We start from the raw sequence: 27083 nt of genomic DNA, 5'->3' as shown, positions 1-27083 counted from the left end.
ATTAAAGTACTGAGTTAAAGTCCCACAAATCAGTCACACGAAAGATAACACAAAACACCCACGCATTTACACAACAAATATAACAGAAAAATCTGAGAAACTCAGCAAAAAATCGCGGGACGCGTCTCTATCAAACTCCGCTGGACGTCATTAATTTATATAGTTCATGCGTTTTCACCAACAAAATGAAGAGTGTGTAAATTCCTGCTAAACACACCTGCTGATCTTTTTAATTTACGTATATTCCTTTTAAAACAAACTGTTTGCTGTTTGTTTAATTCATTTTTTAATAAATAAAAACGTTAAAAAGTATATACACACATTTTAAGTTATGCAATTTGCACACATGTAAGTACTGAAGAGAATCCCACGCCTAATTTTTGACTAGATGCACGCACGCTTATTTATCCAATGCAATTTTACTTCATGACATTTTTATATGTCGCAACATTCGTAGTCCAAGTGAACATACAACAAGCGTGTGTTTTAAAATTAATAATTTTACTGTTGATTTTAATTACTTTGTGTGTGTGACAGGTGCAACAATCTTCAGGAAGCCATTTCTTCACGTATGAGCGGTGAGTTAAAATACTCATTAAATCCTTTAATTTATATTCAATTCAACTATTTTTCTTATAGAAGCTGTATAACAAATGAAGGTAAGATTTCTGTCTTTTGTGACGTTATAAATTGATTTCCAACTTGTCAAATGTTAATGGATGCATACAGTGGTGGCCAGAGACATAAATGCGAAATTTGTTTGTGGTGGCCACAGAAATAACACATTTATTTGTTGAGCAATATATACATAACCTAAAATAAAATATGAAAAAAAATCTGTACTACTATCAATATTTTACATATTTAACACAACACCAGTAATTACAAGTAAAATACATTTTTTTATAAAATTATTCCAGCTTGATTAACGTTTCCATTAATTACAACTTCAAAAAATATTTTAAAAAAGTCTTAATTAATAAACTGAGTTATTACTAATAATTTTTCCTATTTCCATAAATAAAGTTAAAAGAAACAGCTTCATAAAATATATATTTTTCTGTAGTTTATTAATTACAACTTAAAAATGATAACTGACTAATAATTTTTATAATTTCTAAATTCAAAGGAAAAACTTCCCAAAAATGTTTTTATTAAATTTAACATAATAAAGTGATAATTAATTTAATTCAGAAACCAACCAACCATGACCAGTCGATTTGAATTTCACTTATGATTCCGTATATTCAGAGTTAGTTTAGTTCAGATAGTTTCCACGTATTTTCTTAAACGACAAAGAACACTCGCCAGAAAATTTATTTACTCGAGCTGTCACATTCGAATGTCATGCTCATTGAATTCGTTTAACCCACAAACAAACACGTAACAGTAAATTCAGTCCCATTATCCGTCCATTAAGAACGAATCCCTTTCAGTTGCGACGTCATTATCGTGGAAACATCAACGGTGCGCGTCCGCGAAATGTTTATTCAAGTCAGAAATTGCCAGCATCCACGGATGCGGATCTGCATCCGGACTACCGCATCAGAAATTGCACCAATTTATCTTCGGATATCTCGGCGTTAAATAAACAAATTCGCGCGCCGGACCCGAACACCGAACCCAGCCAAGTGGGATAGATAAATATTTATGGGACGTATCCAAACAACGGGCCGGAGCGGATTCAATGCGCCCGATTGTTTCGCCATGATACCGGAATTGAAATATTTAAGGATCCATGATTCATCTTAGGTCAAGTCACTTTGTTATTCCGCTGCCACGGTTTATGGAATAGTAACTCATTGTCGGGCGGGAGTCTTCTAAAAACGCGGACAAATTACAACAAACCAAACACCCATTATAGCCATTGTCTGAGGAGACTCATTACGGTGGGATAAAACGTTCGGCAAACAACCGACAACAATTATAATCCATTTTTAATGTCTGCGTGGATGTATCTGCGGAGCAGCCACCTGTTTGTTGCACGGTATAATAGTTATATTAATCCCCCGACGGCCGACGAAACCCCTGGACTATCAGATAAAGGCATCCCTCTGGATTCCGTTTATCATTATCCTTGGTTTCGTGGGCCGTTCAGGCACGGATACGCAGCTTAATGTCTGCGAGGACCAGGACGGAAAAAAGGGGCTTTTTAATTTAGTTACATGGGAATTTGTAAAAACGAGTGAATAAAAGCGTTACATCAGCGAGGAACGATGAGATGCTTGGGGAGGATTTAGGCGAATTAATTGGCAATTTGTAATAGGTCTGTTGTACTTTATAATATTGTTTGTACAGTCAACCATCTCTTAAGAAGCTTCTAATCGAATTGCTGTGGAAAAGTTTTAATCAAAAACCGACGCTGAAAAAAACTGAATCATATTTTTTAAATTTATAAGATGGTCACATCTGAAAAACCATTTTATCTTACTTATTTACCACTTATTATATTTGGATTCAATTAAAAAAATGAAACTTTATAACTTCAAATTAGTTTCATAAGTTTTCTTTGATCCTCCTGTATATAGAGACAACAATATGATCACTTTATAAAGATACATGTTTTTATATATCTATCTAGCTGATCCTTCAATATATCTCTTAATAATTTTTGAAAGAGAAGCAATATTTCTCTGCCACTTTACTCTTTGATTTACCAAAGTCTCTACAACATCACTACAATTTACTTTTGTCTACAATATGAAAATAGCTTGATAAGTCAACAGTCACCTTGAAAAGATGTTTACTTAGCTTCAATCTCTAGCTGATCCTTCAATTTGTCTCTTAACAATTTCTAAAAGAAAAGCAATATTTTTTTGTCACTTTACTCTTTGATTTACCAATGACTCCACAACATCATATACAATTTACTTTGGTCTACAATATGAAAATAGCTTGATAAGTCAACTATCACCTTTAAAAGATGTTTACTTAGCTTCAATCTTTAGCTGAACCTCCAATTTATCTGTTAACAATTTTTGAAAGAGAAGCAATATTTCTCTGCCACTTTACTTTTTGATTTACCAAAGTCTCTGCAACATCACATACAATTTACTTTTGTCTACAATATGAAAATAGCTTCATAAGTTAACTGTCACCTTTAAAAGATGTTTACTTAGTTCCAATCTCTAGCTGAACCTTCAATTTATCTCTTAACAATTTTTTAAAGGGAAGCAATATTTCTTTGCCACTTTACTCTTTGATTTACCAAAGTCTCTACAACATCACATACAATTTACTTTAGTCTACAATATGAAAATAGCTTGACTACAACTATCAACATTAAAAGATGTTGACTTAGTTCCAATCTCTAGCTGAACCTTCAACTTATCTCTTAACAATTTTTGAAATAGAAGCAATATTTCTCTGCCATTTTACTCTTTTATTTACCTATAACTATTGAATAATACCCCATATATTAAAAATTAGTTGAATTCGAATGAATTTATTCAATAGTTGGCTGTATTGGTATTGCAGAATTAGTAACCGGTTTCAAAACTCTTACCCATTAACATAATCCCTAGGAACACATCTTGATGTTGCAATTGTGAGCAAAATGTCCGCAGTTAACCTTTTAATTCGTTGTTTATGCGACTTTAGTCTTGATATATTTATGTAACAGGTGAATTTTACACATGTTTAATGTATTATCCATAACACGGGATTTAAAAAAGGTGTTAATGCACGGAGGCAGCTGATTTCTTTTATATGACGGCCAACCTGTCACATTAAGCGGCGATTTATTAGGACCCATGTCGGATGACTCATATTAAAGTCCGACTTAAATCTCGCATGGAAATTTCGATGAAAACCGTACGAATTTATATAAATTTTAGTGTTGGGTTTTCGGGTGAAATTCTATTAGTAAACGTACAAGATGAAGGAGATTACTCTGGTAGATTTATAGTTGCATATTTACACGACAAATATTTGCTTGCATATGGATACCTGAGCAACTGTTTTTATTTTAACAGCACACATTTATCCTTGATGTACCTGGAAGTAGGATGCGTTATCTGTTTGCACACGTTAAGTTTATTTAAGCACAGGAAACTACAATCCCCCAACTGAAGCACATGTGGTTTGGGTAAGAGTATTAGTTCATTGAAAATTATGGTGCACACAACAAATAAACATTCCTGATTATACCAAATAACACTTAGTAGTTGGTAGATATTTTATTAGTGGCCTCCGCTCAGACGCCCATATAATTCAATATAATGCCCCGGAATCGCGTCCGCTAATGAAAATTACATATTAATCAAACCGGAGTGTATTAGGGGGATCAGTTTCAATAGCCGGATTATCACGATACTCACATACATACATATATTCAAAATCAGAACATATTTTGGAGGGTGCTCCAACAATACTGCATTAGGGGTTGATCACCGCCTACCACAATCGAGGACTTGATTAAGTCGTATTCTTGAAGATCCGAATTTTTAATCGCGTTTCAATTAGGGCCACATTGTTGGGCGCTTTGATCACTGAACTGACAACGATCTCAAAACATGCTTGTAAAATGTTGTACGACCATAACTTTCGTTACTTAGTAAGTTTATTGTACGGTACATTATCATAAAAGTTAGTTGGAGGTGTGCAAAAGAAAGTGTGGCGTATTTAAAACATATTTGATGTAAACCACTCAACACGATTCGTGCATAAAGTTTCTGGAGAGGCGTCGGGGATTTAGTGCTGGGTGCCCCATTCATAAAACTTGTTCCGACGTTAATCTGGTTGTTTTGCTTCAAGTTTCTTTTAGAGGCGTTACTTTCGATGTACACCTGGTTTTTTTCGGGCGTTCAAAGCTCGTGCTTCAGTGTCGTGAATAACGTTGGGGTCCAAGTCTGCGATTTTCTGCATCACTGAGTTAATCATTTAAAAAAATATATTTTTATTTTAACGTTGTTTTACCAAATTGAGCCCATGGTTATGTTAATGGTGTAAGAGTTTTGAAAGCAGTCACTAATTTTACAATACCAATACAGCCAACTATCGAATGAATTCATTCAAATTCGAATAATTTGTTTTATTTTTACAATCTAGTGATGATATTTATCGATCCATCCAATAATTAGTAAATGAACACACTCAACTATCGAATATATTCACTCAAATAATTTTATTGGTAACTATTTCCTTCGATATATTATAAAACTATCGAATGTCACCAACTATAGAACAAATATTAAATTAATATATCAAAAAATCGAATGAATTTATTCAAATAATTTAACTGGTAAACTAATTTTTCGGATGTATCTTTTTCTGTTTTCCTGAGTAGTGATGGGAACTATCAAATGACACTCAACTATCGAATAATTAGTAAATGAATACACCCTAAAATCTAATAAATTAATTCGAATAATTTTATTGGTAAACTAATTTTTTGATGTAGCTTTTACAGTGAGTTTCTGACTAGTGATGGGACTTATCGAATAATTACTAAATATAGATAGAGTTTTTATTAAATATTAATTTAGATGATATGTATTTTTTAATTTGTGTATCTTTAACTAATGAAATAAATGAAATAATCAACTATCAAATAATTACTATCGAATAATTGATCATCTTAATTCGGTTATTCCCACAATTAGTTTAGTTTATAGTATTAATATATATTTCATGAATCAGAATAATGTATATATTTATAACTAGTTCTTGAACTGTTAAGTTAAAAATGGCCAGAAATTTGGGAATGATTAATCAAGCACCATAATTGTTTACGTTATCTCTTAATAATTTTTGAAAGATAAGCAATATTTCTCTGCCACTTTACTCTTTGATTTACCAAAGTCTCCACAACATCACATACAATTTACTTTGGTCTACAATATGAAAATAGCTTGATAAGTCAACTTTCACCTTGAAAAGATGTTTACTTAGCTTCAATCTTTAGCTGATCCTTCAATTTGTCTCTTAACAATTTCTAAAAGAGAAGCAATATTTCTTTGTCACTTTACTCTTTGATTTACCAATGACTCCACAACATCATATACAATTTACTTTGGTCTACAATATGAAAATAGCTTGATAAGTGAACAATCACCTTTAAAAGATGTTTACTTAGCTCTAGTCTCTAGCTGAACCTTCAATTTATCTCTTAACAATTTTTGAAAGAGAAACAATATTTCTCTGCCACTTTACTCTTTGATTTACCAAAATCTCTGCAACATCACATACAATTTACTTTTGTCTACTATATGAAAATAGCTTCATAAGTTAACTGTCACCTTTAAAAGATGTTTACTTAGCTCCAATCTCTAACTGAACCTTCAATCTGAACTATCAAATGACATTCAACTATCGAATAATTAGTAAATGAATACACCCTAAAATCTAATAAATTAATTCGAATAATTTTATTGGTAAACTAATTTTTTGATGTAGCTTTTACAGTGAGTTTCTGACTAGTGATAGGACTTATCGAATAATTACTAAATATAGATAGTTTATATTAAATATTAGTTTAGATGATATGTATTTTTTAATTTGTGTATCTTTAACTAATGAAATAAATGAAATAATCAACTATCAAATAATTACTATCGAATAATTGATCATCTTAATTCGGTTATTCCCACCATTAGTTTAGTTTATAGTATTAATATATATTTCATGAATCAGAATAATGTATATATTTATAACTAGTTCTTGAACTGTTAAGTTAAAAATGGCCAGAAATTTGGGAATGATTAATCAAGCACCATAATTGTTTACGTTATCTCTTAATAATTTTTGAAAGATAAGCAATATTTCTCAGCCACTTTACTCTTTGATTTACCAAAGTCTCCACAACATCACATACAATTTACTTTGGTCTACAATATGAAATAGCTTTCACCTTGAAAAGATGTTTGCTTAGCTTCAATCTTTAGCTGATCCTTCAATTTGTCTCTTAACAATTTCTAAAAGAGAAGCAATATTTCTTTGTCACTTTACTCTTTGATTTACCAATGACTCCACAACATCATATACAATTTACTTTGGTCTACAATATGAAAATAGCTTGATAAGTGAACCTTTAAAAGATGTTTACTTAGCTCTAGTCTCTAGCTGAACCTTCAATTTATCTCTTAACAATTTTTGAAAGAGAAGCAATATTTCTCTGCCACTTTACTCTTTGATTTACCAAAATCTCTGCAACATCACATACAATTTACTTTTGTCTACTATATGAAAATAGCTTCATAAGTTAACTGTCACCTTTAAAAGATGTTTACTTAGCTCCAATCTCTAACTGAACCTTCAATCTGAACTATCAAATGACATTCAACTATCGAATAATTAGTAAATGAATACACCCTAAAATCTAATAAATTAATTCGAATAATTTTATTGGTAAACTAATTTTTTGATGTAGCTTTTACAGTGAGTTACTGACTAGTGATGGGACTTATCGAATAATTACTAAATATAGATAGAGTTTTTATTAAATATTAGTTTAGATGATATGTATTTTTTAATTTGTGTATCTTTAACTAATGAAATAAATGAAATAATCAACTATCAAATAATTACTATCGAATAATTGATCATCTTAATTCGGTTATTCCCACCATTAGTTTAGTTTATAGTATTAATATATATTTCATGAATCTCAGAATAATGTATATATTTATAACTAGTTCTTGAACTGTTAAGTTAAAAATGGTAAGAAATTTGGGAATGATTAATCAAGCACCTTAATTGTTTACGTTCGTTAAAACCGTGAATAATTCGTCCCGACACATCTGCATTTAATCATGATTTTTAATAAATATGCACACGTAAAAATATTTTGACGGGATTTATGAAGCAATAATCCCGATGATTAATTGTCTTGCGAAAAACTTAAAACGAATTTGCGGTTTTCTCGTTCCTTTTTATACAAAGTAATAGCCGCACGGACGTTTTTAAAAATAATGTGCCAGTAACAAAGTAATATTAATAGCCTTACATAAATTCCATATTGACATTTAATAATGAACTTTCGCCCGGGGACGAAACAAATGGCACTTTTTAACCCAGTTTCCAAGACACAGAGCAACAATCCACGATGCTTTACGTGCAGATATTCATCATCGAATTGTTTGGAATGTGGTGTGTCATTTGCAAAGTGCACGAATGAATACTAAAAAAATGCACTCGTACGTTTTTTTTTTTGATTAGCCCACCCGGATATCCGACCGGATGTTGGATTAGATAGGTGTACCTGGTTTTTACGAGATTGGTTGCTGAATTGTTAAATAGTGTGGCAATAAAATCCGACCTATGCAAATACACAAAGGAAGGAAGGAAGCCAATGATTTTGGTTTTTATCTGTACCTTTGAACAATCACTGGAGGAGAATAAAAATATGAGTGTGACACAAATGCACAACACTTTTCACATTGCCCAAGGTAAACGTTGACGATTTGGTGATTTTTAAGTAAGGGAATCGAGACTATCCAAACAAAACCGTGCATGTTTGTTTGTCACCTGCACTCGAGTGCGTACCCTCGATGAAAGAGGCCCATTGTCAGATGCGATACGAGCAACTCGAAACTCGCAACGGCCCATTGTGTTTGGCTGCCGACTTAGCGCAAATATAAAACAATCTATTGTATTGCGACTTAAGGAAGTCGATAGATAGTGGCGGAGTGGCCTCTTGCAGTTTGAACGCGTTGCCTACAGTTCCAAACGACCGATGTTCTAATTTGTTTGGAACGATTTACGGTGGTCGCCTCCAGTTACTGTTGAGATTGTCATCTGACCGGCGTTCATTCAAAGCCAAACGTCCACATAAAATACTCTCGAAGAACATGAAACATTTGATATATAACTTGTATATAGTATTAATGTTCAAATAATAACTTATGGAAAGAAATTTTGAAAAATAAAAAGGTTTTAATTAGGATATTGTTTCAATTCAAGTTGAATTTGACTTGTTTTGTTCGACCATTATTTACTCTTTAATGTATTAGTATGAAAATGTTTAAAAACAACATTAACAAAGGACTGAAAATGAAAACACTATTGACCAATAAATTTTTACATAAAATTTAGATGAATTCTAATTTTTATTCTTCTAGTTCAAGATAATAGTATTATATTTGTTTTATGTAGCATTATCAGTAAAATTTCGATAAAGAAATTTAATATAGGATGATCTTGTTAGTAGAGGTACAACAGTATTATCAAGATCAAGATCAATAGATAATGTAAGGTAAAAATCTTGCTAAAATATGTCTTATTTTGTATTATTTCCCATAGATCTAGCATCTGAATATGATTAGATGAGTCTTAGTTCTATTCAAATTTTTCACCTTTAGTTCATCTTCGTCAACTCTGTGTTCAATAATTTTATCAGCAAAATTTTCTTCTAAAAAATTAGTTCAGGCAGTTATTGTCAGTGAAAGGTAGTAATACCATATTAGCAAAACGTTAATGTTAAATTAAATAACACAGATTATATTATTAAAAATCCCTTCCAAAATTAAAGTTGCTATATTTATGTCCAGTTCAATTCAAAAAATTTTATGTAACATTTTATAGCGTTAGAATATAGTAGTTTTTATACCACTGTATAAAACAACAATAATAAATTAATATTGTTATAACAATTCACATTAAATAAAATAATTGTGGCTAAAATATTTAACATTTTAAAAAGTTCCTGTAATAATGACCACTACTGTACATATTCGTATTATTTAAACGAACTATCCTGTCTTTAAAATTATTAATTGTTGTAATTCCAAATATTTTTAAATAACACAGATTTAATCATTAAAAATCCCTTCAAAATTTTAAGTTTCTATATTTATGTCCAGCTCAATTCAGAAAAATTTATGCAACATTTTATAGAATAAAAATATAGTTATTATTATGACACTGTATAAAATATAAATAGTAAATTAATATTGTTTTAACAATTCACATTAAATAAAAGAATTGTGGCTAAAATATTTAATATTTTAAAAAGTTCCTATAATAATGACCACTATTATACATATTCGTATTATTTAAACGAAGCTTCGTACTTTTACAAATTTGTAATTATTAAAAGTGTTCATCTATTATAGTTCCAAATATTTTTAAATAACACAGATTTAATCATTAAAAATCCCTTCCGAAATTTAAGTTTCTATATTAATGTCCAGCTCAATACAGAAAAATTTATATAATATTTTATAGAATAAGAATATAGTAGTTTTTATAATATTGTATAAAATAAAAATAGTAAATTAATATTGTTTTAATAATTCATATTAAATAAAAGAGTCGTGGCTAAAATATTTAACATTTTAAAAAGTTCCTGTAATAATGACCACTGCTGTACATATAAGTATTATTTAAACGAACCATCCTGTCTTTAAAATTAGTAATTCTTAAAAATGTTCATCTGTTGTAATTCCAAATACTTTTAAATAACACAGATTTAATCATTAAAAATATCTTCAAAAATTTAAGTTTCTATATTTATGTCCAGCTCAATTCAGAAAAATTTATGTAACATTTTATAGAATAAGAATGTAGTTGTTATTATAACACTATATAAAATAAAAATAGTAAATTAATATTGTTTTAACAATTCACATTAAATAAAAGAATTGTGGCTAAAATATTTAATATTTTAAAAAGTTCCTATGATAATGACCACTACTGTACATATTCGTATTATTTAAACGAAGCTTCCTATCATTACAAACCAGCAATTCTTAAAAGTGTTCATTTCCTGTAATTCCAAATATTTATATACCTTGAAAACATCTAAATTTGTGTACCTTAATGACTTACTCGTAGTTTCTAACTCTTAAGACAATTGACTGGAAGTGCTTAAGTGATTTCATCGAGACGGGAAGTTTAATTCCACGAAACCGCCAACCAATTCAATAGGTATCGCCACAAAAGAATTTTATCCCCCCGAAATATTTACCAACTCTTTGGCGCGACCTCGTTTTTTGTCCACCTCCATAATCAATTAGGACATCCCTCCCCGGTAATGAAACAACGGCAACGTAATTCGAAACCGAGACGTTTTCGGCGAAGTAACCCCGGCAACAAAGACCTTCTTACGCCGTGTTTTCCTTAACAAATAAACCGGGCCTTAGCCCAGAAGAGCCGGGCGCAACACATGTTTTGTGCGTGTTCCGCGACGGAAAATCCGATACGCCCATCCCCAGAAAACGCCCGTGTCTCGGTCGTGTTTATATTTCATTTAGTCCCTGCGCCATAAAAAAAGGAACAACATGCTTGTAGATGATGTTTTTGTCGTGCGTATTGGAGAAACTTTTATGTTTATCCTGATCTCGTGATCGAACGGCGATATTTGACTACAGATTCAATTTGTATTCATGTTGTGCCCGCTTTTATTTGTATTAGATTTCATGGGTTTATTATTGGTTAATAAAAAGGCGCTCTCGTGGCTTTTTATGGGACTTCGTGTTTTACTGTTGAACAACGTTGTAATCCTTACTTAATGACGGTTCGTTTCTTTTATCCAGCTTTTTTTTGAGCAACAGAATATGCTGTCGACTGAAACTGGCCTAATTTATTCAATGCTTCTTTCGAGGTTTAAAATATTTAAATGAAAGTTTCATATCTTTGACATATTGATCACTATTATTGTTTATTTTATGTCGAGTTTATGACTTTACACAACTCTAATTTAATCAAAATCTCTTCGAATATTCGTATCTTTGTGATTGGCAGAATGTCAATGGAAGAAAAAAAATCCAGCTAAAATATTCTAATGAAAGTTCCATTGTTTTGAAAGCTGCATCCAACGTAATTAATTATACTGTTGTTATAATACCTTGAACTCGCTCTTCTTTCGTTATGAATAATATATTATGTTAATATATTCATTAGGAGCAGGATTTAATTTAAAACTGTAAATGAAACTTGATGGAAGCAGCCGTCTTAATTTAAAAAAGTTTGAAGTAAAAATAGTTGTTTTTTTTCTCCTTTAGTTTTTCCTGTATCTTGAAACACAGTTTTTAATTTAGCAAGAAACTTCTAATGGACTGAAAAATTACACCGGAAAGTCCATGAATATTATATGAACCAAGAACCAATTAGGTTCGCACTTTGAATAGCAGTAACATCACAACCATCAAGTATTAACGACCGCCTCGCTATAGTTTAATATTTTCGGTTGTGTGTTTTAGATCTCAATTATCCAGTTCTGTTATTATTCCCGTCTAGAAGCTCGTCCTCTTTCTTAATTAAAATTCGTCTGCTGAATAAGGACCCGATTACGATCACATGGTCTATGTAAATTAATCTTAACGAAATAATCAAGGGAAGTTTGATAAAAATCAACTAAAACAACTTACCCGGGTAAAGACTTTTCGTATCAGCGTTCAAATGAACATACAAGTGCTGTTTCATAAGTTTGTGGAAAGTCTTAAGCACTCTTCATTTACTGAATTAATAATCGGCAAGTTTTGCGGTTGGGGACTTTTCAACTCGAGGCATCCATGATGTTAGAACTTTATCAATTAGTTTGTACTTCGAGGAATACGATATAGGTAAACAATCTTTGTATCAGTCAAGAAATGCGTCTCATTTATCAACACCATATTATTTCTAATTTTCACTAATTGTAAATATGCAACGGCAATCTAGAAATTTAACTCGCAATGAGTGTGACAACTTAGAAAATTGATGATTGATTGATTATTCTGTTGTGATATTCAGTTGTTGAGGCAATTGTGTATCTTGGATTTTTAACTTATGATTTCCATCTAACAGTGCATGTTCAGCTACAGCAGACTTGTCTGATTGTCCTAGTTTGCAGTTTCGTTTGTGTTCCTTAATCCTAGTCCCTTTTGAACGTTTTGTAGTACCGATGTATACTTTCCTGCAAGAGTATGGTATGCAGTATATCCCAGAAGCTGTTTGATGGTCTCTCCTATCTTTGGCAGATCTGAGATTGTGTTGAATCTTCCGTGTTGGTATAAAAACTGTATGAATGTTATGTTGTAATAAGATTTTTCCAATTCTTTCGGTAACTTTACATATATATGGAAGAAAAGCTTTACCAATCGTGGGCTCACTAGGTGGATCTTTATTATTAGTATGAGATCTCATTGTACGTCTTATTTCTGAGCATTTGTATCCGTTGGCCTGTAGTGTTTTTTCCAAGTGTTCTTGTTCTTCAGCGAGGTGGTGTGTGGCACATATCCTTTTGGCTCATTCGGTTAGTGTTTTGATGACCCCTTGTTTTTGACTAGAATGATGGTTAGATAGTTTATGTAGATACCAATGGGTGTGTGTAGGTTTTCAGTATACTGTATGGCCTAAACGTTCACCCACTCTTTACTAGAACATCCAAAAAAGGTATTTGGTTCTCCTTCTCCAATTCCATTGTGAATTTGATATTGTTATGTTGAGAGTTTAGGTGTTTTAGAAACTGATCTAGTTTTTCTTGTCCATGTTCCATATCACGAAAGTATCATCCACGTAACGATACCAAACAGAAGGTTTGTGTTTGGAAGTCTCATTCGCTTTTTGTTCAAACTTTTCCATAAAGAAATTGGCGATCACTGGACTAAGAGGACTGCCCATTGCTAATCCTTCAGTTTGTTCGTAGAATTTGTTGTTCCAAACGAAATAGCTTTCAGTAAGGCACGTACGGAAAAGATCCACTATATCTGGAGGGAATATTTCTGATATCATGTTTAAGGATTCATTGACAGGAACTTTAGTAAAAAGTGACACTACGTCGAAACTGACCAGTCTATCTTCTACATCAAGATGTAATTCTTTCAGTATCTCAACAAAATGAGTGGAATCTTTGGTAAAGGTTGGGGTGTTTCCAACATGAGACTGTAGCAATCTGGTAAGATACTTAGTAAGTTATATGTTGATGACTCAGGAGTATTAACGATGGGTCGGAGTGGTACATTATCCTTATGTATTTTAGGCAAACCATATAAGGGAAGTGGCTTCTGATTTGGCTAATTTTTAGTTTTTATACACTTTTTTAGAAAAACATCTATCTTTTAAGATTTTTTCTAACAATTATAACCTTAAAACCTATTTTTAATAAATATACAATTATTGATAATAATCAATTATTATTGGTGTGGTGCGTTAAGTTGTTTGAACAGTGTACATTAATTACACCAAGAGACCCACCCCTACCATTAATATTTCGTACACAATTTTTTGCACAAAACAAAAGTATTGACGTCCCCCCCAACATTAGAAAGCCTTTCCAAACAATCCCGTATGTAATCCTCATCTTGTGACGCTCGATGTACATTTCAGTTATGGCTACTTGGCGTGAGCTGCACATGGGGTCTGGGACATTTGGAAGATTATTCTTTCGTACCCCTTTGTTCCAGGGAGGGGGTGGAGTATGAAAAGAAACGCACTCCAATCCAGCACTGTTTGTTTTAGGCCATGGAAAATATAATTGCGTAGCGATTAAAGGATTTTGCTGATGCTGTGCTTAATCCATAAAAATGCGTGCGGCTACAAAAAATTTACCGATGTATAAATAGGCATTAAACAGATTTCGGGCTAATTTTATCATTGTGCGGTTGATTTACATAATAATAATTATTATTGTGGTGGTGAATTTATTGCTGATATCCATGGAGGTATTATGGAAGGCACTGTTCTGTGTGTGCGAGATTTTGAAACGGTTTAATATAATATAATCCCGACATTGTTTAAGTTTTTAAGCTCTTATTTCCGCAATTAAATCTCTCCACAGTGCCTGCGAAGATATTACCGCATTATTAAGTTTCGCCAAGTTTAGCACGAGACATCTATTATTTTGTCCGCTTTGAGCCTTACCGTCGTTCAATTATTAAAATTAATTTGGTTAATCAATAAAACGCGAAAGTAAATTGCTCGTAACAGTAACAACTTCACTGCTGTAGAAATTGTAAATCAACAAAATGGATTTGTGTACGGGCTGGAAGGGATTTAAATCAAATCGCAGCCGAGATAAAGGGTGAACATGCAATAAAATAATGGAGCAATTAATCTAAAATCTTTGACTGAGTTATGTTTTATAAATAGGTTTGATTCAATAATGATCGCTGGCCACGAAAACAAACAATATAATGGATCTTCAATAAAATATATATGATAGTCAAAATTTTGATTTATCTTTAAAAAATATTTTAAACTGCATTTAAATATTCAGTGGTTGGTTATAAAATTAGTATATTCTATAAAATGTTACATATATTTTTCTGAATTGAGCTGGACATAAATATAGGAACTTAAATTTTGGAAGGGTTTTTTAATGCTTAAATCTGTGTTATTTAAAAATATTTGGAATTACAACAGATGAACACTTTTAAGAATTACTAATTTGTAAAGATAGGAAGGTTTGTTTAAATAAAAGGAATATGTACAGTAATGGTCATTATTATAGGAACTTTTTAGTATATTAAATATTTTATCCTAAACTCTTTTATTTAGTATGAATTTTTAAAACATTATTAATTTACTATTGTTATGTAAACTACTATACTCTTATTCTATAAAATTTTACATAAATGTTTCTGAATTGAACTGGACATAAATATAGTAATTTTAATTAAGGAATGAATTTTTAATGATTAAATCTGTGTTATTTTAAAATATTTGGAATTACAACAGATGAACACTTTTAAAAATTACTTATTTGTAAAGATAGGAAGGTTTGTTTAAATAATACAAATATGTACAGTAGTGGTCATTATTATAGGAACTTTATATTTTAGCCACAATTCTTTTATTTAATCTCAAATGTTAAAGCAATATTAATTTACTATTGTTACTTTATACAGTGTTATAAAAATTACTATATTCTGATTCTATACAATTTTACATAAATGTTTCTGAATTGAACTGGACATAAATAGAGAAACTTAAATTTTTGAAGAGATTTTTAATGATTAAATCTGTGTTATTTAAAAATATTTGGATTTACAACAGATGAACACTTAAGAATTACTAATTTGTGAAGATAGGAAGATTTGTTTAAATAAAACGAATATGTACAGTAATGGTCATTATTATAGTAACTTTTTAATATATTAAATATTTTAGCCTCAACTGTTTTATTTAGTATTGTTATTTTATACTGTATTATAAAAACTACTATATTCTTATTCTATAAAATATTACATAAATTTTTCTGTATTGAGCTGGACATAAATATAGAAACTTAAATTTCGGATGGGATTTTTAATGATTAAATCTGTGTTATTTAAAAATATTTGGAATTACAACAGATGAACACTTTTAAGAATTACTAATTTGTAAAGATTGGAAGGTTTGTTTAAATAATACGAATATGTATAGTAGTGGTCATTATTATAGGAACTTTTTAAAATATTAAATATTTTAGCCCCAACTCTTTTTATTTAATACGAATTTTTAAAACAATATTAATTTATTATTGTTATTTTATACAGTGTTATAAAAATTACTATGTTCTTTGTCTATAAAATTTTACATAAATATTTCTAAATTGAGCTGGACATAAATATAGTAACTTTAATTTTGGAAGGGATTTTTAATGATTAAATCTGTGTTATTTAAAAATATTTGGAATTACAACAGATGAACACTTTTAAGAATTACTAATTTGTAAAGATAGGAATATGTACAGTAATGGTCATTATTATAGGAACTTTTTAATATATTAAATATTTTAGCCTCAACTCTTTTATTTAGTATTGTTATTTTATACTGTATTATAAAAACTACTATATTCTTATTCTATAAAATTTTTTTAAAATTAAAGCCAAAATTTCAACTCTTATCTAAGAATTTTATGAATAATATAATAAATTTATAAATGTAATAAATTGTGAAGAAGACAGATACATGTAAAGTATTATTGACAGACAGAGCATTCTTTGATAAAATAACAATAAAGATAAGTTAAAATTTATGGTGAAAAGTTTAGTAGTTTAACCAATTTAAATGTAATTTAACGTTTACATTGTTTCCATTTCTAATATCTTATTATAAAGATGAAAGAAAGTGATAAGCCCACATGCGGAGGCAATAAACAAACTTTGAAGGCAATAAGAGACGCGTTAATAATTTATGTTTTATCTGTATTAGGAAAAATTTTGTTTAGCGTAGATATTTTATCTCGTCCACGGTGATAACTTATGGACGTGTTCCTAAATAGCAATCTGTATCGCCTTCGGAATCGCATTTTCCGATGCAATTCCGTAACTCGTTGCAATCCATTCGAACATCTAATAAAACCCGGCGGAACAGAACAATGCTTCAAGTCCCCGCGTTCGAAAGCACATAAATTACGTGGACACTCAACAACATATTTAGAAAATAAATTTATAGCGGGTGTAACGAGCCGTTCTAAACAAGTCCCTTGTAGAGAGGAGGACTTCAATAAGATGATTTGTTTCGGTCGACGGTGTAGGATAAATGCCGGGAGCCCAGTTGAGAGACAGTAACGCCAAGTGAGCGAGCAGTCGGAAACTTACGTTAGACAGTTGAAAAGTTCCATTATAAGTCAACCATACTCTTAAATTAGTTGGAGCTGAAGGAGCGACCGAACAGCCTCTCTAAAGGGTCATTCCATCTATGTGATTCTTTCATTGTAAAATCACTTTTGTTTTCAACTTCTTTAAGCTGTCTATCTATCTATCTATATCTATTTACCTGTGACCATAAGAAGTTTTAATGTAACTATCTTACTCCTACTTTAAATTGAAAAGAAGAGTTTAATTTAGGTTACGTTGCTGAAAAGTTGCTGAAATTTTCATTTGTCTTGATAACTAATATTATTATCAGATTGCTGTAACCTCCTGTTGGAAACACCCCAACTTTTACCAAAGATTCCACTCATTTTGTTGAGATATTGAAAGGATTACATCTTGATGTAGAAGATAGACTGGTCAGTTTCGACGTAGTGTCACTTTTCACTAAAGTTCCTGTCAATGAATCCTTAAACATGATATCAGAAATATTCCCTCCAGATATAGTGGATCTTTTCCGTACGTGCCTTACTGAAAGCTATTTCGTTTGGAACAACAAATTCAACGAACAGACTGAAGGATTAGCAATGGGCAGTCCTCTTAGTCCAATGATCGCCAATTTCTTTATGGAAAAGTTTGAACAAAAAGCGATTGAGACTTCCAAACACAAACCTTCTGTTTGGTATTGTTAAGTGGATGATACTTTAGTGATATGAAAACATGGACAAGAAAAACTAGATCAGTTTCTAAAACACCTAAACTCTCAACATAACAATATCAAATTCACAATGGAATTGAAGAAGGAGAACCAAATATCTTTTTTGGTTGTCCTAGCAAAAAGTGTGGGTGAACATTTAGACCATATAGTATACTGAAAACCTACACACACCGATGGGTGTCTACATAAACTATCTAACCATCATCCTAGTCAAAAACAAGGGGTCATCAAAACACTAACTGAACGAGCCAAAAGGATATGTGCCACACACCACCTGGCTGAAGAACAAGAACACTTGGAAAAAAAGCCTACAGGCCAACGGATACAAATGCTCAGAAATAAGACGTACAATGAGACCCCATACTAATAATAAAGATCCACCTACTGAGCCCACGATTGGTAAAACTTTCCTCTCATATTACATTTATATGCCCAAAATACATAAGGATAATGTACCACTTCGACCCATCGTTAATACTCCTGAGTCATCAACATATAACTTACTAAGTATCTTACCAGATTGCTACAGTCTCATGTTGGAAACACCCCAACCTTTACCAAAGATTCCACTCATTTTGTTGAGATACTGAAAGAATTACATCTTGATGTAGAAGATAGACTGGTCAGTTTCGACGTAGTGTCACTTTTCACTAAAGTTCCTGTCAATGAATCCTTAAACAAGATATCAGAAATATTCTCTCCAGATATAGTGGATCTTTTCCGTATGTGCCTTACTGAAAGCTATTTCGTTTGGAACAACAAATTCTACGAACAGACTGAAGGATTAGCAATGGACAGTCCTCTTAGTCCAATGATCGCCAATTTCTTTATGGAAAAGTTTGAACAAAAAGCGACTGAGACTTCCAAACACAAACCTTCTGTTTGGTATTGTTAAGTGGATGATACTTTAGTGATATGAAAACATGGACAAGAAAAACTAGATCAGTTTCTAAAACACCTAAACTCTCAACATAACAATATCAAATTCACAATAGAATTGGAGAAGGAGAACCAAATACCTTTTTTGGATGTCCTAGTAAAAATAGTGGATGAACATTTAGACCATACAGTATACCTAAAACCTACACACACTGATTGGTATCTACATAAACTATCTAACTATCGTCCTAGTCAAAAACAAAGGGTCATCAAAATACTAATTGAACGAGCCAAAAGGATATGTCCCACACACCACCTCGCTGAAGAACAAGAACACTTGGAAAAAACCCTACAGGCCAACGGATACAAATGCTCAGAAATAAGACGTACAATGAGATCTCATACTAATAATAAAGATCCACCTAGTGAGCCGACGATTGGTAAAGCTTTTCTCCCATATATATGTAAAGTTACCGAAAGAATTGGAAAAATCTTATTAAAACATAACATTCATACTGTTTGTATACCAATACGAAAGATTCAACACAATCTCAGATCTGCCAAAGATAAGAGAGACCATCAAACAGCTTCTGGGATATACTGCATACCTTACTCTTGCAGGAAAGTATACATCGGTACTACAAAACGTTCAAAAGGGACTAGGATTAAGGAACACAAACGAAACTGCAAACTAGGACAATCAGACAAGTCTGCTGTAGCTGAACATGCACTGTTAGATGGAAATCATAAGTTACAATTCCAAGATACACAATTGCCTCGACAACTGGATATCACAACAGAATGATTAGGGAAGCAATTGAAATCCATAAACAAGGAAACAACTTCAACAAGAAAGAAGAAACATTGAAGCTTGATAAAATAGGGAAACCAGTGCGGCCAACAAACTGAACAAAATTTCTAGAACATCAGTTGTAAAGCGAGGTACAACATGTTTAAACACTTAATTATAAATTAATTAACACACAACATGCAGAAATACAAGACCAGACACAAACCTGACAAGCTGCCACTGATTATGATTGACGTGGAATCGCCCTGTTTCTACTGACTTCTCTGCAGGACACCCCAATCGATACGTGTATGCATCCAATGGTGCATTCTATTTTAATGGGTTATAGAAAATAAAGAGGAGATATGGTCCCGTACATAACCTTTAAAAATTACTCATTTTATTGTCGTCGTAAACTTTTACAAAGGCTAAAGATTTCTTGGTATTTTCGGTGCCGACTTTCAATCAATTTCATACAAATGACTACACTCCGCCTCCAATCCAGTTAGCTTTATAGTTTAAAGTTGGAAAACTAATACAGATCCAAGACGAAACTTGTAACGGAAGTATGTAAGTAATTAAGTTGGAGCAATAAAACAATTCCTGATAGATCCCACACACAAGATAAGATCTTAAGTAAATTAAGTGCACGATCCGTCCAAAATTGCATGTGATAAATCAGCAACTGGAACAATCCTTAAGATAAAACCAAACATGACGGCAATTTTGCTGGCCGCCCTGAAAAATTCAGTGCAATCTACACTTTAATCTCGGTAGCTGGCTGTTGTCATTTGTCAGCGGACCCGACCAGAATATAACACGGTTCCCTTTCATAACGTATAAGGAAGCGTTTTGCGCCTCGGTCCACTTTTAATAGAAATTCGTCAAAAAACCGTCGAGATGCTGAGCCGTGATAATGCACGATGACAAAAGCGATTGAGATAATGCATGCGGCACATGTCCAAAGCTCTACGTCCTTCTCCTTCTGGATTAATGCCAGAACGTATTATTTCGACGGGCACTTGTTTTACGACTGTTGCAGCCAGTTTTGTTTAAAACTGGGACGCGTCAAATTAAATTAGTGGATCTTAACTGTTCAATAAGATGTTTATAAAAGATGATCATCAATTTCAATTAGAATCAAAGGCATAAAAGTTATGATATTTGAATAAATTTGAATAATTGTATTTATATAAATATATCAATTGTAGTTATAGAAAAATCTATAAGTTGTCATAGAAAAGTTCCAGAGTTATCATAACAATCTGAGATATGTTCTATTTTATTACATTCTTAGTGTTACAAAGGAAAAATCTTTCAGAAGAATGACAAATTTAAGATTTAGAAACATATTGTCTTTAAGTTGGCAGAAAAATGGACGAAAGAGTCATCATCAATGTCTGAGGCACAAAGAAGAAGTGAAATTGGTTAACATAAAATACCACAGTTCTTCTCAAAGACTAAAACTCCAACGTCATTTTATTAGAGGCTAATGAAGGGCTTTTTTCTTTTTTAAAGTTATTTCTTTTCTAGTTCAGTGAAACTACCCCATAATGGGGTAGTAATAAATTATTAGAAAATTAAATATTAAGAAATATAAAAATTCTTCATACAATCAGATTTATTAAATTCTGACTATTACAGAGAAAAAAACCTTCAGAAGAATTACATAAATTTAAGATTTAGAAACATATTGTCTTCAAGTTGGCAGAGAAATGGACGAAAGAGTCATCATCAATGTCTGAGGCACAAAGAAGAAGTGAAATTGGTTGACATTAAATACCACAGTTCTTCTCAAAGACTAAAAGTCCAAAGTCATTTTATTAGAAGCTAATGAAGGGCTTCTTTCTTATTTAAAGTTATTTCTTTTCTAATTCAGTGAAACTACCCCATAATAGGGTAGTAATAAATTATTAGAAAATTAAATATTAAGAAATATAAAAATTCTTCATACAATCAGATTTATTAAATTCTAACTGTTACAGAGGAAAAAACTTTCAGAAGAATAACATAAATTTAAGATTTAGAAATATATTGTCTTTAAGTTGGCAGAAAAATGGACGAAAGAGTCATCATCAATGTCTGAGGCACAAAGAAGAAGTGAAATTGGTTAACATAAAATACCACAGTTCTTCTCAAAGACTAAAACTCCAACGTCATTTTATTAGAGGCTAATGAATAGCTTTTTTCTTATTTAAAGTTATTTCTTTTCTAGTTCAGTGAAACTACCCCATAATAGGGTAGTAATAAATTATTAGAAAATTAATTATTAAGAAATATAAAAATTCTTCATACAATTAGATTTATTAAATTCTAACTGTTACAGAGAAAAAAACCTTCAGAAGAATTACATAAATTTAAGATTTAGAAACATATTGTCTTTAAGTTGGCAGAGAAATGGACGAAAGAGTCATCATCAATGTCTGAGGCACAGAGAAGAAGTGAAATTGGTTGACATTAAATACCACAGTTCTTCCCAAAGACTAAAAGTCCAAAATCATTTTATTAGAGGCTAATGAAGGGCTTCTTTCTTATTTAAAGTTATTTCTTTTCTAATTCAGTGAAACTACCCCATAATAGGGTAGTAATAAATTATTAGAAAATTAAATATTAAGAAATATAAAAATTCTTCATACAATCAGATTTATTAAATTCTGACTGTTACAGAGGAAAATTTTTTTAGAAGAATAACATAAATTTAAGATTTATAAACATATTGTCTTTAAGTTGGCAGAAAAATGGACGAAAGAGTCATCATCGATGTCTGAGGCACAAAGAAGAAGTGAAATTGATTGACATTAAATACCACAGTTCTTCTCAAAGACTAAAACTCCAACGTCATTTTATTAGAGACTAATGAAGAGCTTCTTTCTTATATAAAGTTATTTCTTTCATAGTTCAGTGAAACTACCCCATAATAGAGTAGTAATAAATTATTAGAAAATTAAATATTAAGAAATATAAAAATTCTTCATACAATCAGATTTATTAAATTCTGACTATTACAGAGGAAAAAACTTTCAGAAGAATAACATAAATTTAAGATTTAGAAACATATTGTACTTAAGTTGGCAGAAAAATGGACGAAAGAGTCATCATCAATGTCTGAGGCACAAAGAAGAAGTGAAATTGGTTAACATAAAATACCACAGTTCTTCTCAAAGACTAAAACTCCAACGTCATTTTATTAGAGGCTAATGAAGGGCTTTTTTCTTTTTTAAAGTTATTTCTTTTCTAGTTCAGTGAAACTACCCCATAATGGGGTAGTAATAAATTATTAGAAAATTAAATATTAAGAAATATAAAAATTCTTCATACAATCAGATTTATTAAATTCTGACTGTTACATAGAAAAAAAAAACTTCAGAAGAATTACATAAATAAAGGTTTAGAAACATATTGTCTTCAAGTTGGCAGAGAAATGGACGAAGGAGTCATCATCAATGTCTGAGGCACAAAGAAGAAGTGAAATTGGTTAACATAAAATACCACAGTTCTTCTCAAAGACTAAAAGTCCAAAGTCATTTTATTAGAGGCTAATGAAGGGCTTCTTTCTTATTTAAAGTTATTTCTTTTATAGTTTAGTGAAACTACCCCGTAATAGGGTAGTAATAAATTATTAGAAAATTAAATATTAAGAAATATAAAAATTCTTCATACAATCAGATTTATTAAATTCTAACTATTACAGAGAAAAAACATTCAGAAGAATTACATAAATTTAAGATTTAGAAACATATTGTCTTCAAGTTGGCAGAGAAATGGTCGAAAGAGTCATCATCAATGTCTGAGGCACAAAGAAGAAGTGAAATTGGTTGACATTAAATACCACAGTTCTTCTCAAAGACTAAAAGTCCAAAGTCATTTTATTAGAGGCTAATGAAGGGCTTCTTTCTTATTTAAAGTTATTTCTTTTCTAATTCAGTGAAACTACCCCATAATAGGGTAGTAATAAATTATTAGAAAATTAAATATTAAGAAATATATAAATTCTTCATACAACCAGATTTATTAAATTCTGACTGTTATAGAGGAAAAAATTTTTAGAAGAATAACATAAATTTAAGATTTATAAACATATTGTCTTTAAGTTGGCAGAGAAATGGACGAAAGAGTCATCATCAATATCTGAGGCACAAAGAAGAAGTGAAATTGGTTGACATTAAATACCACAGTTCTTCTCAAAGACTAAAAGTCCAAAGTCATTTTATTAGAGGTTAATGAAGGGCTTCTTTCTTATTTAAAGTTATTTCTTTTATAGTTTAGTGAAACTACCCCGTAATAGGGTAGTAATAAATTATTAGAAAATTAAATATTAAGAAATATAAAAATTCTTCATACAATCAGATTTATTAAATTCTGACTGTTACAGAGAAAAAAACCTTCAGAAGAATTACATAAATTTAAGATTTAGAAACATATTGTTTTTAAGTTTAAGAGAAATAGACGAAAGAGTCATCATCAATGTCTGAGGCACAAAGAAGTGAAATTGGTTAACATTAAATACCACAGTTCTTCTCAAAGTCTAAAGGACTAAAGACATCTTATTAGAAACTAATGGAGTTTCCCATAACAGGATAGTACTAAATAGCTTCAGATTGTTACAGAGATAAAGAAGATATAAAAAATAGTTGCCATTAGATAAAATAGTTATTTTGCAGTGCTAAAACACTAAAAGTCGCTCTATTAAAATTTAGTACAGCGTTTAACCCTCATTTAAAGTCATGCATTTTTTCCCAATTACAGGAAACAAAAACTCGCAACACGGAAACAATATATGACACAGTTTTAGAAGCTTTACCATGCTTCGGAAAATGGCTAGAGCAACCGCTCCGCACTGTGGCGGAGGTGAGATAGTTCGTTAACAAAGTTTATATAATGTACGTAAATTGCATTTCAGGTGTTGTGCTCGTGCAGTTCAAATGCCTGGAGCTTCAATTAAAGTGCCTGTAGTCGAACTTTAAACTATTATGGCTGAGGAGACCCAATGAGAACGTTTAATAAGCGAAATTTAAATTGTTTTGGCTTCCATTCCATTTTTTTTTATTAGTGAAGGAACTAAATTAATATAACACGTACAAATGAAGGTTTTTTTGTTTGTATTAGTGACGTTACGTGTTTATGGTATTAGTAAAGGTATATTTAACAGATAATTTTGTTATCGGACCAGACTAACACGAAGTCAAATAACGAAATTAGCAGTACAAACGAAGACAGAGATTACATACGGGGAATGCACACACGAGTATTGTTACATGACCGCAAAGGGATCGATAATATCAACAGTAATAGAATAATAAATGCATAAATTTGTATGTACGGATATCGGATCTCACGCGATATGACCGATAAATAATTCCTTCGGGCTGTTTGGTGTGTGACGGATTGGGGGATCCGTAGAAAAAAAAAAATAAATTGATGGTTTAACGTCATGTTTGTTCGCGTAAAGCTACGTGTTTTATTTTGTATCGTTAATGTACAATATCTAAATTTGTCATTTTGTTATGTGGATCATATTTATGGCTTAAAATGTGATTTTGCTGTTTGGATATTAATTAAAATATGTTACTTTGTATTTAATATATTTCAGTAAATGTCGAAAAAATATGGAATATGTAAAATCCATTTTTGTAGAACATTCAATTTACTACAAAAATAACTATTGGGCACTTTATAATATTTACTTATCTACGAGTTATAAAAATTAGAAGTAAAAAAGTACTTTTTGTTAAATTCTCAAACATTGACCTCCAAAACCTTCTAAACTGTAAGAGTTATGAAAAAATTATAAGATACCTTTTTTGTAGAGTCTTCAATTTCCTATAAAAATATCTGTTGGGCTCTTTATAATATTTATTTATCTACGAGTTATAAAAATTAGAAGTAAAAAAGTACTTTTTGTTAAATTCTTCAAACATTGACCTCCGATACCTTCTAAACGGTAAGAGTTATGAAAAAATTATATGATACCTTTTTTGTAGGGTGTCCAATTTCCTACAAAAATATCTGTTGGGCACTTTATAATATTTATTTATTTACGAGTTATAAAATTTAGAAGTAAAAAGAAACTTTTTATTAAATTCTTCAAACTTTTACCTTCGATATCTTCTAATCGGTAAGATTTATGAAAAAATTATAAGATATGTTTTTTGTAGTGTTCAATTTCCTACAAAAATATTTGTTGGGCACTTTATAATATTTACTTATCTACGAGTTATAAAATTTAGAAGTAAAAAAGAACTTTTAGTAAAATTCTTTAAACATTGACCTCCGATACCTTCCAAACGGTAAGAGTTATGAAAAAATTATAAGATACCTTTCTTGTAACGTGTTCAATTTCCTACAAAAATATATATTGGGCACTTTATAATATTTACTTATCTACGAGTTATAAAATTTAGAAATAAAAAAGAACTTTTAGTTAAATTCTTCAAACATTGACCTCCAAAGCCTTCTAAACGGTAAGAGTTATGAAAAAATTATAAGATACCTTTCTTGTAGCGTGTTCAATTTCCTACAAAAATATCTATTGGGCACATTATAATATTTACTTATCTACGAGTTATAAAATTTAGAAGTAAAAAAGAACTTTTTGTTAAATTCTTCAAACATTGACCTCCGATACCTTCTAAACGGTAAGAGTTATGAAAAAATTATAAGATACCTTTTTTGTAGAGTGTTCAATTTCCTATAAAAATATCTGTCGGGTATTTTATAATATTTATTTATTTACGAGTTATTAAATATAGAACTAAAAAAGAACTTCTAATTTCAACAACTATAGATATAGAAAAGCAGTTCACCTGCTAGGCATTTTATATATTTTTCTTTATTGTTCTAAACAAAATTTATTGTTCAAAATTATCATCTAGATACTACAAAAGATCTAAATACAAAAAGTTATCGGGACTTCAAGGTCAAATGTAAAATAATTTACTAGAAAAACACTAAAATAGGTTGTGTTATCAAATCATTTCGTGAATGTAACCTTCATATCCTTTGAATTTTTTTACGTTTTTTATGAAACAATTAAAGTAAGCACCTCACTACTTTGTAGTATTATCAGTCTCTTCACCGTTTATAAAAGATACTGAAGTATTTTAAATATATTTTGGCTTTTTATATGCTGATAGTGGTGCATTCCAAGTTTGTAGCACATTCAAATTATCAATAAACTATTATCCAAAGATACCACTCACGTGTTAAAACGCATTAGTGGCCATTACGTCAACTAGAAGTATGTCAGCAAATTACAATT

At 30.9% G+C, this 27083-nt stretch overlaps 1 long non-coding RNA gene across 1 annotated transcript; it reads left to right on the top strand.

Annotated features, from left to right (window-relative positions):
* The first annotated feature begins 407 nt into the window (after positions 1-407).
* Positions 408-24912, top strand: LOC126265234 (uncharacterized). The gene is made up of 4 exons (XR_007547774.1): positions 408-578; positions 640-659; positions 24572-24673; positions 24726-24912. It is a non-coding gene; the product is annotated as an uncharacterized LOC126265234 (long non-coding RNA).
* The last annotated feature ends 2171 nt before the right edge of the window (positions 24913-27083 follow it).

The sequence above is a fragment of the Aethina tumida genome, chromosome 4 (genome assembly GCF_024364675.1).
Source record: "Aethina tumida isolate Nest 87 chromosome 4, icAetTumi1.1, whole genome shotgun sequence".
Classification (NCBI taxonomy): domain Eukaryota; kingdom Metazoa; phylum Arthropoda; class Insecta; order Coleoptera; family Nitidulidae; genus Aethina; species Aethina tumida.
This window is presented reverse-complemented; position numbering and strand designations above follow the sequence as displayed.